Genomic DNA, 14,493 nt, shown 5'->3' on the forward strand with positions numbered 1-14,493 from the left:
GAACCCCTACAGCAATATAACATGTATAGGCTATCCCCTCAGTCCCAGGTCTCCCCCCTACAGTAATATAACATGTATAGGCTATCCCCTCAGTCCCAGGTCTCCAGAACCCCCTACAGCAATATAACATGTATAGGCTATCCCCTCAGTCCCAGGTCTCCAGAACCCCTACAGTAATATAACATGTATAGGCTATCCCCTCAGTCCCAGGTCTCCCCCTACAGTAATATAACATGTATAGGCTATCCCCTCAGTCCCAGGTCTCCCCCTACAGCAATATAACATGTATAGGCTATCCCAGTCCCAGGTCCCAGTAATATAACATGTCTCCCCCTACAGTAATATAACATGTATAGGCTATCCCCTCAGTCCCAGGTCTCCAGAACCCCTACAGTAATATAACATGTATAGGCTATCCCCTCAGTCCCAGGTCTCCCCCTACAGTAATATAACATGTATAGGCTATCCCCTCAGTCCCAGGTCTCCAGAACCCCTACAGTAATATAACATGTATAGGCTATCCCCTCAGTCCCAGGTCTCCCCCTACAGTAATATAACATGTATAGGCTATCCCCTCAGTCCCAGGTCTCCCCCCTACAGTAATATAACATGTATAGGCTATCCCCTCAGTCCCAGGTCTCCCCCCTACAGTAATATAACATGTATAGGCTATCCCCTCAGTCCCAGGTCCAGAACCCCTACAGTAATATAACATGTATAGGCTATCCCCTCAGTCCCAGGTCTCCAGAACCCCTACAGTAATATAACATGTATAGGCTATCCCCTCAGTCCCAGGTCTCCAGAACCCCTACAGTAATATAACATGTATAGGCTATCCCCTCAGTCCCAGGTCTCCCCCCCTACAGTAATATAACATGTATAGGCTATCCCCTCAGTCCCAGGTCTCCAGAACCCCTACAGTAATATAACATGTATAGGCTATCCCCTCAGTCCCAGGTCTCCAGAACCCCCTACAGTAATATAACATGTATAGGCTATCCCCTCAGTCCCAGGTCTCCCCCTACAGTAATATAACATGTATAGGCTATCCCCTCAGTCCCAGGTCTCCCCCCCACAGTAATATAACATGTATAGGCTATCCCCTCAGTCCCAGGTCTCCAGAACCCCTACAGTAATATAACATGTATAGGCTATCCCCTCAGTCCCAGGTCTCCCCCTACAGTAATATAACATGTATAGGCTATCCCCTCAGTCCCAGGTCTCCCCTACAGTAATATAACATGTATAGGCTATCCCCTCAGTCCCAGGTCTCCCCCTACAGTAATATAACATGTATAGGCTATCCCCTCAGTCCCAGGTCTCCCCCTACAGTAATATAACATGTATAGGCTATCCCCTCAGTCCCAGGTCCCCCCCTACAGTAATATAACATGTATAGGCTATCCCCTCAGTCCCAGGTCTCCAGAACCCCCTACAGTAATATAACATGTATAGGCTATCCCCTCAGTCCCAGGTCTCCCCCCTACAGTAATATAACATGTATAGGCTATCCCCTCAGTCCCAGGTCTCCAGAACCCCCTACAGCAATATAACATGTATAGGCTATCCCCTCAGTCCCAGGTCTCCAGAACCCCTACAGTAATATAACATGTATAGGCCCTCAGTCCCAGGTCTCCCCCTACAGCAATATAACATGTATAGGCTATCCCCTCAGTCCCAGGTCTCCCCCCTACAGTAATATAACATGTATAGGCTATCCCCAGTCCCAGGTCCCAGGTCTCCCCCTACAGTAATATAACATGTATAGGCTATCCCCTCAGTCCCAGGTCTCCAGAACCCCTACAGTAATATAACATGTATAGGCTATCCCCTCAGTCCCAGGTCTCCCCCTACAGTAATATAACATGTATAGGCTATCCCCTCAGTCCCAGGTCTCCCCTACAGTAATATAACATGTATAGGCTATCCCCTCAGTCCCAGGTCTCCCCCCTACAGTAATATAACATGTATAGGCTATCCCCTCAGTCCCAGGTCTCCCCCCTACAGTAATATAACATGTATAGGCTATCCCCTCAGTCCCAGGTCTCCCCCCTACAGTAATATAACATGTATAGGCTATCCCCTCAGTCCCAGGTCTCCAGAACCCCTACAGTAATATAACATGTATAGGCTATCCCCTCAGTCCCAGGTCTCCCCCTACAGTAATATAACATGTATAGGCTATCCCCTCAGTCCCAGGTCTCCCCCTACAGTAATATAACATGTATAGGCTATCCCCTCAGTCCCAGGTCTCCCCCTACAGTAATATAACATGTATAGGCTATCCCCTCAGTCCCAGGTCTCCAGAACCCCTACAGTAATATAACATGTATAGGCTATCCCCTCAGTCCCAGGTCTCCCCCTACAGTAATATAACATGTATAGGCTATCCCCTCAGTCCCAGGTCTCAGAACCCCTACAGCAATATAACATGTATAGGCTATCCCCTCAGTCCCAGGTCTCCAGAACCCCTACAGCAATATAACATGTATAGGCTATCCCCTCAGTCCCAGGTCTCCCCTACAGTAATATAACATGTATAGGCTATCCCCTCAGTCCCAGGTCTCCAGAACTATCCCCTACAGCAATATAACATGTATAGGCTATCCCCTCAGTCCCAGGTCTCCCCCTACAGCAATATAACCCCCTACAGTAATATAACATGTATAGGCTATCCCCTAGTCCCAGGTCTCCCCCCTACAGTAATATAACATGTATAGGCTATCCCCTCAGTCCCAGGGTCCCCTACAGTAATATAACATGTATAGGCTATCCCCTCAGTCCCAGGTCTCCAGAACCCCCTACAGCAATATAACATGTATAGGCTATCCCCTCAGTCCCAGGTCTCCAGAACCCCCTACAGTAATATAACATGTATAGGCTATCCCCTCAGTCCCAGGTCTCCAGAACCCCTACAGTAATATAACATGTATAGGCTATCCCCTCAGTCCCAGGTCTCCCCCTACAGTAATATAACATGTATAGGCTATCCCCTCAGTCCCAGGTCTCCACCCTACAGCAATATAACATGTATAGGCTATCCCCTCAGTCCCAGGTCTCCCCAGAACCCCTACAGTAATATAACATGTATAGGCTATCCCCTCAGTCCCAGGTCTCCCCTACAGTAATATAACATGTATAGGCTATCCCCTCAGTCCCAGGTCTCCAGAACCCCTACAGTAATATAACATGTATAGGCTATCCCCTCAGTCCCAGGTCTCCAGAACCCCTACAGTAATATAACATGTATAGGCTATCCCCTCAGTCCCAGGTCTCCCCCTACAGTAATATAACATGTATAGGCTATCCCCTCAGTCCCAGGTCTCCCCCTACAGTAATATAACATGTATAGGCTATCCCCTCAGTCCCAGGTCTCCAGAACCCCTACAGTAATATAACATGTATAGGCTATCCCCTCAGTCCCAGGTCTCCAGAACCCCTACAGTAATATAACATGTATAGGCTATCCCCTCAGTCCCAGGTCTCCAGAACCCCCTACAGTAATATAACATGTATAGGCTATCCCCTCAGTCCCAGGTCTCCAGAACCCCTACAGTAATATAACATGTATAGGCTATCCCCTCAGTCCCAGGTCTCCCCCTACAGTAATATAACATGTATAGGCTATCCCCTCAGTCCCAGGTCTCCAGTAATATAACATGTATAGGCCCCTCAGTCCCAGTCTCCAGAACCCCTACAGTAATATAACATGTATAGGCTATCCCCAGTCCCAGTCCCAGGTCTCCCCCAGTACAGTAATATAACATGTATAGGCTATCCCCTCAGTCCCAGGTCTCCAGAACCCCTACAGTAATATAACATGTATAGGCTATCCCCTCAGTCCCAGGTCTCCAGAACCCCTACAGTAATATAACATGTATAGGCTATCCCCTCAGTCCCAGGTCTCCCCCCTACAGTAATATAACATGTATAGGCTATCCCCTCAGTCCCAGGTCTCCAGAACCCCTACAGTAATATAACATGTATAGGCTATCCCCTCAGTCCCAGGTCTCCCCCTACAGTAATATAACATGTATAGGCTATCCCCTCAGTCCCAGGTCTCCAGAACCCCTACAGTAATATAACATGTATAGGCTATCCCCTCAGTCCCAGGTCTCCAGAACCCCTACAGTAATATAACATGTATAGGCTATCCCCTCAGTCCCAGGTCTCCCCCCTACAGTAATATAACATGTATAGGCTATCCCCTCAGTCCCAGGTCTCCCCCTACAGTAATATAACATGTATAGGCTATCCCCTCAGTCCCAGGTCTCCAGTCTCCCCCCTACAGTAATATAACATGTATAGGCTATCCCCTCAGTCCCAGGTCTCCCCCTACAGTAATATAACATGTATAGGCTATCCCCTCAGTCCCAGGTCTCCCCCTACAGTAATATAACATGTATAGGCTATCCCCTCAGTCCCAGGTCAGTCCCAGGTCCCCCTACAGTAATATAACATGTATAGGCTATCCCCTCAGTCCCAGGTCTCCCCCCTACAGTAATATAACATGTATAGGCTATCCCCTCAGTCCCAGGTCTCCAGAACCCCTACAGTAATATAACATGTATAGGCTATCCCCTCAGTCCCAGGTCTCCAGTCCCCCCTACAGTAATATAACATGTATAGGCTATCCCCTCAGTCCCAGGTCTCCAGAACCCCTACAGTAATATAACATGTATAGGCTATCCCCTCAGTCCCAGGTCTCCCCTACAGTAATATAACATGTATAGGCTATCCCTCAGTCCCAGGTCTCCCCCTACAGTAATATAACATGTATAGGCTATCCCCTCAGTCCCAGGTCTCCAGGACCCCCTACAGTAATATAACATGTATAGGCTATCCCCTCAGTCCCAGGTCTCCAGAACCCCCTACAGTAATATAACATGTATAGGCTATCCCCTCAGTCCCAGGTCTCCCCCCTACAGCAATATAACATGTATAGGCTATCCCCTCAGTCCCAGGTCTCCAGAACCCCTACAGTAATATAACATGTATAGGCTATCCCCTCAGTCCCAGGTCTCCCCCTACAGTAATATAACATGTATAGGCTATCCCCTCAGTCCCAGGTCTCCCCCTACAGTAATATAACATGTATAGGCTATCCCCTCAGTCCCAGGTCTCCCCTACAGTAATATAACATGTATAGGCTATCCCCTCAGTCCCAGGTCTCCCCCCCTACAGTAATATAACATGTATAGGCTATCCCCTCAGTCCCAGGTCTCCCCTACAGTAATATAACATGTATAGGCTATCCCCTCAGTCCCAGGTCTCCAGAACCCCTACAGTAATATAACATGTATAGGCTATCCCCTCAGTCCCAGGTCTCCCCCTACAGTAATATAACATGTATAGGCTATCCCCTCAGTCCCAGGTCTCCAGAACCCCTACAGTAATATAACATGTATAGGCTATCCCCTCAGTCCCAGGTCTCCCCCTACAGTAATATAACATGTATAGGCTATCCCCTCAGTCCCAGGTCTCCAGAACCCCTACAGTAATATAACATGTATAGGCTATCCCCTCAGTCCCAGGTCTCCAGAACCCCTACAGCAATATAACATGTATAGGCTATCCCCTCAGTCCCAGGTCTCCCCCTACAGTAATATAACATGTATAGGCTATCCCCTCAGTCCCAGGTCTCCAGAACCCCTACAGTAATATAACATGTATAGGCTATCCCCTCAGTCCCAGGTCTCCAGAACCCCTACAGTAATATAACATGTATAGGCTATCCCCTCAGTCCTCCAGGTCTCCCCCTACAGTAATATAACATGTATAGGCTATCCCCTCAGTCCCAGGTCTCCCCCTACAGTAATATAACATGTATAGGCTATCCCCTCAGTCCCAGGTCTCCCCTACAGTAATATAACATGTATAGGCTATCCCCTCAGTCCCAGGTCTCCCCCCTACAGTAATATAACATGTATAGGCTATCCCCTCAGTCCCAGGTCTCCCCCTACAGTAATATAACATGTATAGGCTATCCCCTCAGTCCCAGGTCTCCCCCTACAGTAATATAACATGTATAGGCTATCCCCTCAGTCCCAGGTCTCCAGAACCCCTACAGCAATATAACATGTATAGGCTATCCCCTCAGTCCCAGGTCTCCAGAACCCCTACAGCAATATAACATGTAATAGGCTAGGCTATCCCCTCAGTCCCAGGTCTCCAGAACCCCTACAGTAATATAACATGTATAGGCTATCCCCTCAGTCCCAGGTCTCCCCCTACAGTAATATAACATGTATAGGCTATCCCCTCAGTCCCAGGTCTCCCCCTACAGTAATATAACATGTATAGGCTATCCCCTCAGTCCCAGGTCTCCCCTACAGTAATATAACATGTATAGGCTATCCCCTCAGTCCCAGGTCTCCAGAACCCCTACAGCAATATAACATGTATAGGCTATCCCCTCAGTCCCAGGTCTCCAGAACCCCTACAGTAATATAACATGTATAGGCTATCCCCCCCTCAGTCCCAGGTCTCCCCCTACAGTAATATAACATGTATAGGCTATCCCCTCAGTCCCAGGTCTCCAGAACCCCTTACAGCAATATAACATGTATAGGCTATCCCCTCAGTCCCAGGTCTCCCCTACAGTAATATAACATGTATAGGCTATCCCCTCAGTCCCAGGTCTCCCCCCTACAGTAATATAACATGTATAGGCTATCCCCTCAGTCCCAGGTCTCCCCCTACAGTAATATAACATGTATAGGCTATCCCCTCAGTCCCAGGTCTCCAGAACCCCTACAGCAATATAACATGTATAGGCTATCCCCTCAGTCCCAGGTCTCCAGAACCCCTACAGTAATATAACATGTATAGGCTATCCCCTCAGTCCCAGGTCTCCAGAACCCCTACAGTAATATAACATGTATAGGCTATCCCCTCCCAGGTCTCCAGAACCCCCTACAGTAATATAACATGTATAGGCTATCCCCTCAGTCCCAGGTCTCCAGAACCCCCTACAGCAATATAACATGTATAGGCTATCCCCTCAGTCCCAGGTCTCCAGAACCCCCTACAGCAATATAACATGTATAGGCTATCCCCTCAGTCCCAGGTCTCCAGAACCCCTACAGCAATATAACATGTATAGGCTATCCCCTCAGTCCCAGGTCTCCCCCCTACAGTAATATAACATGTATAGGCTATCCCCCTCAGTCCCAGGTCAGTCCCCAGAACCCCCTACAGTAATATAACATGTATAGGCTATCCCCTCAGTCCCAGGTCTCCAGAACCCCTACAGCAATATAACATGTATAGGCTATCCCCTCAGTCCCAGGTCTCCCCCATAACAGTAATATAACATGTATAGGCTATCCCCTCAGTCCCAGGTCTCCCCTACAGTAATATAACATGTATAGGCTATCCCCTCAGTCCCAGGTCTCCCCCTACAGTAATATAACATGTATAGGCTATCCCCTCAGTCCCAGGTCTCCAGAACCCCTACAGTAATATAACATGTATAGGCTATAGGCCCCTCAGTCCCAGGTCTCCCCTACAGTAATATAACATGTATAGGCTATCCCCTCAGTCCCAGGTCTCCCCCCTACAGTAATATAACATGTATAGGCTATCCCCTCAGTCCCAGGTCTCCCCCTACAGTAATATAACATGTATAGGCTATCCCCTCAGTCCCAGGTCTCCAGGACCCCTACAGTAATATAACATGTATAGGCTATCCCCTCAGTCCCAGGTCTCCCCTACAGTAATATAACATGTATAGGCTATCCCCTCAGTCCCAGGTCTCCCCCTACAGTAATATAACATGTATAGGCTATCCCCTCAGTCCCAGGTCTCCCCTACAGTAATATAACATGTATAGGCTATCCCCTCAGTCCCAGGTCTCCAGAACCCCTACAGCAATATAACATGTATAGGCTATCCCCTCAGTCCCAGGTCTCCCCTACAGTAATATAACATGTATAGGCTATCCCCTCAGTCCCAGGTCTCCAGAACCCCTACAGTAATATAACATGTATAGGCTATCCCCCCTCAGTCCCAGGTCTCCCCAGTCCCACAGTACAGTAATATAACATGTATAGGCTATCCCCTCAGTCCCAGGTCTCCCCTACAGTAATATAACATGTATAGGCTATCCCCTCAGTCCCAGGTCTCCAGAACCCCTACAGTAATATAACATGTATAGGCTATCCCCTCAGTCCCAGGTCTCCAGAACCCCTACAGCAATATAACATGTATAGGCTATCCCCTCAGTCCCAGGTCTCCCCCTACAGTAATATAACATGTATAGGCTATCCCCTCAGTCCCAGGTCTCCCCCTACAGTAATATAACATGTATAGGCTATCCCCTCAGTCCCAGGTCTCCCCCTACAGTAATATAACATGTATAGGCTATCCCCTCAGTCCCAGGTCTCCCCCCTACAGTAATATAACATGTATAGGCTATCCCCTCAGTCCCAGGTCTCCCCTACAGTAATATAACATGTATAGGCTATCCCCTCAGTCCCAGGTCTCCAGAACCCCCTACAGCAATATAACATGTATAGGCTATCCCCTCAGTCCCAGGTCTCCAGAACCCCTACAGTAATATAACATGTATAGGCTATCCCCTCAGTCCCAGGTACAGCAATACAGTAATATAACATGTATAGGCTATCCCCTCAGTCCCAGGTCTCCCCCCTACAGTAATATAACATGTATAGGCTATCCCCTCAGTCCCAGGTCTCCCCTACAGTAATATAACATGTATAGGCTATCCCCTCAGTCCCAGGTCTCCCCCCTACAGTAATATAACATGTATAGGCTATCCCCTCAGTCCCAGGTCTCCCCCTACAGTAATATAACATGTATAGGCTATCCCCTCAGTCCCAGGTCTCCCCCCTACAGTAATATAACATGTATAGGCTATCCCCTCAGTCCCAGGTCTCCAGAACCCCTACAGTAATATAACATGTATAGGCTATCCCCTCAGTCCCAGGTCTCCAGAACCCCCTACAGTAATATAACATGTATAGGCTATCCCCTCAGTCCCAGGTCTCCCCCCTACAGTAATATAACATGTATAGGCTATCCCCTCAGTCCCAGGTCTCCCCCCTACAGTAATATAACATGTATAGGCTATCCCCTCAGTCCCAGGTCTCCCCCTACAGTAATATAACATGTATAGGCTATCCCCTCAGTCCCAGGTCTCCAGACCCCTACAGTAATATAACATGTATAGGCTATCCCCTCAGTCCCAGGTCTCCCCCTACAGTAATATAACATGTATAGGCTATCCCCTCAGTCCCAGGTCTCCAGAACCCCTACAGTAATATAACATGTATAGGCTATCCCCTCAGTCCCAGGTCTCCCCCTACAGTAATATAACATGTATAGGCTATCCCCTCAGTCCCAGGTCTCCAGAACCCCTACAGTAATATAACATGTATAGGCTATCCCCTCAGTCCCAGGTCTCCCCTACAGTAATATAACATGTATAGGCTATCCCCTCAGTCCCAGGTCTCCCCTACAGTAATATAACATGTATAGGCTATCCCCTCAGTCCCAGGTCTCCCCCTACAGTAATATAACATGTATAGGCTATCCCCTCAGTCCCAGGTCTCCCCCCTACAGTAATATAACATGTATAGGCTATCCCCTCAGTCCCAGGTCTCTCCAGAACCCCTACAGTAATATAACATGTATAGGCTATCCCCTCAGTCCCAGGTCTCCCCTACAGTAATATAACATGTATAGGCTATCCCCTCAGTCCCAGGTCTCCCCTCAGTCCCAGGTCCCCCTACAGTAATATAACATGTATAGGCTATCCCCTCAGTCCCAGGTCTCAGTCCCCCCCTACAGTAATATAACATGTATAGGCTATCCCCTCAGTCCCAGGTCTCCCCCTACAGTAATATAACATGTATAGGCTATCCCCTCAGTCCCAGGTCTCCAGAACCCCTACAGTAATATAACATGTATAGGCTATCCCCTCAGTCCCAGGTCTCCCCCTACAGTAATATAACATGTATAGGCTATCCCCTCAGTCCCAGGTCTCCAGAACCCCTACAGTAATATAACATGTATAGGCTATCCCCTCAGTCCCAGGTCTCCCCCTACAGTAATATAACATGTATAGGCTATCCCCTCAGTCCCAGGTCTCCAGAACCCCTACAGTAATATAACATGTATAGGCTATCCCCTCAGTCCCAGGTCTCCCCCTACAGTAATATAACATGTATAGGCTATCCCCTCAGTCCCAGGTCTCCAGGACCCCTACAGTAATATAACATGTATAGGCTATCCCCTCAGTCCCAGGTCTATCCCCCAGGTCTCCCCCTACAGTAATATAACATGTATAGGCTATCCCCTCAGTCCCAGGTCTCCCCCTACAGTAATATAACATGTATAGGCTATCCCCTCAGTCCCAGGTCTCCCCCTACAGTAATATAACATGTATAGGCTATCCCCTCAGTCCCAGGTCTCCCCCCTACAGCAATATAACATGTATAGGCTATCCCCTCAGTCCCAGGTCTCCAGAACCCCTACAGTAATATAACATGTATAGGCTATCCCCTCAGTCCCAGGTCTCCAGAACCCCTACAGTAATATAACATGTATAGGCTATCCCCTCAGTCCCAGGTCTCCCCCTACAGTAATATAACATGTATAGGCTATCCCCTCAGTCCCAGGTCTCCAGAACCCCCTACAGTAATATAACATGTATAGGCTATCCCCTCAGTCCCAGGTCTCCAGAACCCCCTACAGTAATATAACATGTATAGGCTATCCCCTCAGTCCCAGGTCTCCCCTACAGTAATATAACATGTATAGGCTATCCCCTCAGTCCCAGGTCTCCCCCTACAGTCTCCCCCTACAGCTAATATAACATGTATAGGCTATCCCCTCAGTCCCAGGTCTCCCCCTACAGTAATATAACATGTATAGGCTATCCCCTCAGTCCCAGGTCTCCAGAACCCCTACAGTAATATAACATGTATAGGCTATCCCCTCAGTCCCAGGTCTCCCCCTACAGTAATATAACATGTATAGGCTATCCCCTCAGTCCCAGGTCTCCCCCTACAGTAATATAACATGTATAGGCTATCCCCTCAGTCCCAGGTCTCCAGAACCCCTACAGCAATATAACATGTATAGGCTATCCCCTCAGTCCCAGGTCTCCAGAACCCCTACAGTAATATAACATGTATAGGCTATCCCCTCAGTCCCAGGTCTCCCCCTACAGCAATATAACATGTATAGGCTATCCCCTCAGTCCCAGGTCTCCCCCTACAGTAATATAACATGTATAGGCTATCCCCTCAGTCCCAGGTCTCCCCCTACAGTAATATAACATGTATAGGCTATCCCCTCAGTCCCAGGTCTCCCCCCTACAGTAATATAACATGTATAGGCTATCCCCTCAGTCCCAGGTCTCCCCTACAGTAATATAACATGTATAGGCTATCCCCTCAGTCCCAGGTCTCCCCTACAGTAATATAACATGTATAGGCTATCCCCTCAGTCCCAGGTCTCCAGAACCCCTACAGCAATATAACATGTATAGGCTATCCCCTCAGTCCCAGGTCTCCCCTACAGTAATATAACATGTATAGGCTATCCCCTCAGTCCCAGGTCTCCCCCTACAGTAATATAACATGTATAGGCTATCCCCTCAGTCCCAGGTCTCCAGAACCCCTACAGTAATATAACATGTATAGGCTATCCCCTCAGTCCCAGGTCTCCCCCTACAGTAATATAACATGTATAGGCTATCCCCTCAGTCCCAGGTCTCCCCCCCTACAGCAATATAACATGTATAGGCTATCCCCTCAGTCCCAGGTCTCCCCTACAGTAATATAACATGTATAGGCTATCCCCTCAGTCCCAGGTCTCCAGAAATCCCCCCTACAGTAATATAACATGTATAGGCTATCCCCTCAGTCCCAGGTCTCCAGAACCCCTACAGCAATATAACATGTATAGGCTATCCCCTCAGTCCCAGGTCCCCCCCTCACAGCAATATAACATGTATAGGCTATCCCCTCAGTCCCAGGTCTCCCCCTACAGCAATATAACATGTATAGGCTATCCCCTCAGTCCCAGGTCTCCCCCTACAGTAATATAACATGTATAGGCTATCCCCTCAGTCCCAGGTCTCCCCCTACAGTAATATAACATGTATAGGCTATCCCCTCAGTCCCAGGTCTCAGTCCAGAACCCCTACAGCAATATAACATGTATAGGCTATCCCCTCAGTCCCAGGTCTCCAGTCCAGAACCCCTACAGCAATATAACATTTATAGCCCCTCAGTCCCACTGTAATATAACATGTATAACCCCTACTGTAATATAACATTTATAACTATCCCTACTGTAATATAACAGGTCTCCAGAACCCCCTACTGTAATATAACATTTATAACCCCTACTGTAATATAACATTTATAACCCCTACTGTAATATGACATTTATAACCCCTACTGTAATATAACATTTATAACCCCTACTGTAATATAACATTTATAACCCACTACTGTAATATAACATTCATAACCCCAGTCCCAGAACCCCTACTGTAATATAACATTTATAACCCCTACTGTAATATAACATTTATAACCCCTACTGTAATATAACATTTATAACCCCTACTGTAATATGACATTTATAACTCCCTACTGTAATATAACATTTATAACCCCTACTGTAATATGACATTTATAACCCCTACTGTAATATAACATTTATAACCCCTACTGTAATATAACATTTATAACCCCTACTGTAATATGACATTTATAACCCCTACTGTAATATAACATTTATAACCCCAGTCTCCAGAACCCCCTACTGTAATATAACATTTATAACCCCTACTGTAATATAACATTTATAACCCCCTACTGTAATATGACATTTATAACCCCCTACTGTAATATAACATTTATAACCCCCTACTGTAATATAACATTTATAACCCACTACTGTAATATAACATTCATAACCCCGGTCTCCAGAACCCCCTACTGTAATATAACATTTATAACCCCCTACTGTAATATAACATTTATAACCCCCTACTGTAATATAACATTTATAACCCCCTACTGTAATATGACATTTATAACTCCCTACTGTAATATAACATTTATAACCCCCTACTGTAATATAACATTTATAACCCACTACTGTAATATAACATTTATAACCCCCTACTGTAATATAACATTTATAACCCCCTACTGTAATATAACATTTATAACCCCTACTGTAATATAACATTTATAACCCCCTACTGTAATATAACATTTATAACCCCGGTCTCCAGAACCCCCTACTGTAATATAACATTTATAACCCCCTACTGCAATATAACATTTATAACCCACTACTGTAATATAACATTTATAACCCCCTACTGTAATATAACATTTATAACCCCGGTCTCCAGAACCCCCTACAGCAATATAACATTTATAACCCCCTACTGTAATATAACATTTAACCCCCTACTGTAATATAACATTTATAACCCCGGTGTCTAGAACCTCCTACTGTAATATAACATTTATAACCCCCTACTGTAATATAACATTTATAACCCCCTACTGTAATATAACATTTATAACCCCCTACTGTAATATAACATGTATAACTCCCTACTGTAATATAACATTTATAACCTCCTACTGTAATATAACATTTATAACCCCCTACTGTAATATAACATTTATAACCCCCTACTGTAATATAACATTTATAACCCCCTACTGTAATATAACATTTATAACCCCCTACTGTAATATAACATTTATAACCCCCTACTGTAATATAACATTTATACCCCGGTGTCTAGAACCTCCTACTGTAATATAACATGTATAACCCCGGTCTCCAGAACCCCCTACTGTAATATAACATTTATAACCCCCTACTGTAATATAACATTTATAACCCCCTACTGTAATATAACATTTATAACCCCGGTCTCCAGAACCCCCTACTGTAATATAACATTTATAACCCCCTACTGTAATATAACATGTATAACCCCCTACTGTAATATAACATTTATAACTCCCTACTGTAATATAACATTTATAACCTCCTACTGTAATATAACATTTATAACCCCCTACTGTAATATAACATTTATAACCCCCTACTGTAATATAACATTTATAACCCCTACTGTAATATAACATTTATAACCCCGGTCTCCAGAACCCCCTACAGTAATATAACATTTATAACCCCCTACTGTAATATAACATTTATAACCCCCTACTGTAATATAACATTTATAACCCCCTACTGTAATATATCATTTATAACCCACTACTGTAATATATCATTTATAACCCCGGTGTCTAGAACCACCTACTGCAATATAACATTTATAACCCCCTACTGTAATATAACATTTATAACCTCTACTGTAATATAACATTTATAACCCCCTACTGTAATATAACATTTATAACCCCGGTGTCTAGAACCTCCTACGGCAATATAACATTTATAACCCCCTACTGTAAT

This window comes from Oncorhynchus nerka, unplaced genomic scaffold (genome assembly GCF_034236695.1).
Source record: "Oncorhynchus nerka isolate Pitt River unplaced genomic scaffold, Oner_Uvic_2.0 unplaced_scaffold_811, whole genome shotgun sequence".
NCBI classification, from domain to species: Eukaryota; Metazoa; Chordata; class Actinopteri; order Salmoniformes; family Salmonidae; genus Oncorhynchus; species Oncorhynchus nerka.